Source organism: Lactuca saligna, chromosome 8 (genome assembly GCF_052625555.1).
Source record: "Lactuca saligna cultivar CGN05327 chromosome 8, ASM5262555v1, whole genome shotgun sequence".
Classification (NCBI taxonomy): Eukaryota; Viridiplantae; Streptophyta; class Magnoliopsida; order Asterales; family Asteraceae; genus Lactuca; species Lactuca saligna.
In genome coordinates, this window is record NC_136424.1 from 271,450,187 (window position 1) to 271,452,456 (window position 2,270).

The 2,270-nt window shown below is 36.7% G+C and overlaps 1 non-coding gene across 1 annotated transcript; it reads right to left on the reverse strand.

Annotated features, from left to right (window-relative positions):
• Positions 1 to 1,886: 1,886 nt before the first annotated feature.
• Positions 1,887 to 1,993, reverse strand: LOC145013471 (small nucleolar RNA R71). The gene has a single exon (XR_013665029.1). It is a non-coding gene; the product is annotated as a small nucleolar RNA R71 (small nucleolar RNA).
• Positions 1,994 to 2,270: the final 277 nt, after the last annotated feature.

Consider the following 2,270-nt stretch of genomic DNA (forward strand, 5'->3'; position numbering starts at 1 on the left):
CAAGGCTTTCAATTCATTTCATTATAGGCCCAACATGACCTAAAATGTTAAATTAAATAAGTGTGGGTTCAATTAGAGCCCAATTAGGGTCCTAAGCCCATGATAGTCCAATTGGAAGCTTATTGGTCCATTTGGATCCAAATAGGAAGTCCTAGTCCAAAATGGACTTAACAAGGACTTCTAGGGTCTCCAATTGTTTGATGACTACTTGTAGTGCTTGTATATTGTATTTGATTGAAGTTTTTGATTCACATTAGGTTGAATGTATAGATTACATGACACAAAATTTCCAGTTGTGACAATATGTCTATGTGAATGCTAAACCATATGCTTAGAAGTAATGATTATGAAACTAAGATTAATAAGAAAATAGGAAGAGTAATGTGTGAGCTTGTTTGAGAAACCATCAACAAGAGGTTAATTGAATTAATAACTTAATTGACCATTAGAAATCTTATTTAATCCAAATAATTAATCTAGGGAATTAATTAGTTTAAACACTTGATCAACGCTTAAATTAGTTAATTGTCTAAGGGTTAGGAGTAATGAATATGAACCTAACTATTATAATTGGTAACCAATAGCAATTAATCTATCTTAAACTTAAATAACCATAGGAGTGAATTGGTTGAACCTAAATAGAAACATCTTTATCAAATTTGGTGAATAGTTGTTGCTTTAGTTAATTAGTTAATTTAGTTTGTCTAAGTTTCTAGTCTTGAAAAACTAGAGAAAAACCCTTTACTTTTATTATTTGTTTTAGTTAAAATTAGTTATTAGTTTAATTTTCTGTTCCCTGAGTTCGATACCTTATTTATCAATCTATACCACTTAAAGACAGGTTCACTGCCTTTGTGTGCTCAAATTAATAATAAAAAGTAGGGATAAAACTAGTTGGTTTTACACACATCAAGTTTTTGGCGCCGTTGCCGGGGAACGGTTCTAAATAATTAAGCTAATTCCTAATTTTTTCGATCCTTTGTGTGAGTTTACTTCATAAAGTTCATTTATTGCAATTTAGTAATTAGTAATTAGGTTTTAGTATCTGTTTTAGTTAGTTTAAAACTTAGAAATTTTTTGAAATATCACTGATACTCGCCGAGTGCAATCGCACCTACTCGGCGAGTAGCAGTTTACTCAGCAGTAGATTTTCTTTATTTTTACAATCTTTTTGTTCTTTGTACGCTTTTTATTTAATTGATTTCAGGACTTTCATGACCAGAGTAGCAAACACACCACTGGTACCCCCGTTTGAAGACCCCGAATCCGCATTGAAAAGAAAAAAAGGGAAGGACGTGGAGAGTTCAAGCACACCAAAGAAATCACCATTGTCCAACTTGAAGACTGTTTTTGGGAAAAAGAAGAGCAGTAAATCAGGAGCTTCTAGCGCTTCTTTGATAATTGAGGAGCCAATTCAAGAAGATATTGGATACGAGACCGAGGAAGAAGAGGAGACAACGTACGAGCAAGAAACCGAGTCGGACGAAGAGTTAGCGTTCACTATGGCTAACATTGATGAAATCCCCATAGGAGAATGGAAGAAGAGGATGCGCGACAACCATGGCACGGGACTTGTGCAACCCGCAATTCCCGCGACTGCTACCTTCGAGCTAAAAGGTCATATCCTAGCTTCACTCAAGGAAATACCTTTCTATGGGAAAGATCATGAAGATGCCTACAAACATTTGGATGAAGTAAATGATATTGCTGATTACTTCAATATTCCAAATGTAACTCGCGAAACTCAACTACTTCGTATGCTTCCGGTAACCTTCAAGGGTGCTACTAAAGACTGGCTCAAGTCACTTCCCCCCGGATCAGTCACTACTTGGGCCAGAATGAAGGAAGAATTTATTGATCACTTTTTCCCACCATCCAAAATAGCCAAACTAAAGAAGGCCATTGCAAACTTTGAACAACAAGCTGCAGAGTCTTTATATGAAGCATGGGAGAGGTACAAAGGTCTGCTAAGAAACTGCCCACACCATGATCTAAACAGCCAGCAAGAAGTTTCCATCTTCTATGATGGAGTCAAGGTCACAACCCGGCAATTGCTAGACTCGCAAGGCCCACTTACAAAGAAGCCACCCCCGGTGATTAAAGAATTGATTGAAGAATTCTCTAAACAATCTAGAGAATACCACAACCCTAGGAATGATGTCACGAGGGGAGCTGCGTATGCTACCACTGAAGATTTATCCGCGGTCATGGCCATGTTAAAAACCATGGATAGAAGAATGGACAAAATGGATCAAACTATCCATGCTATT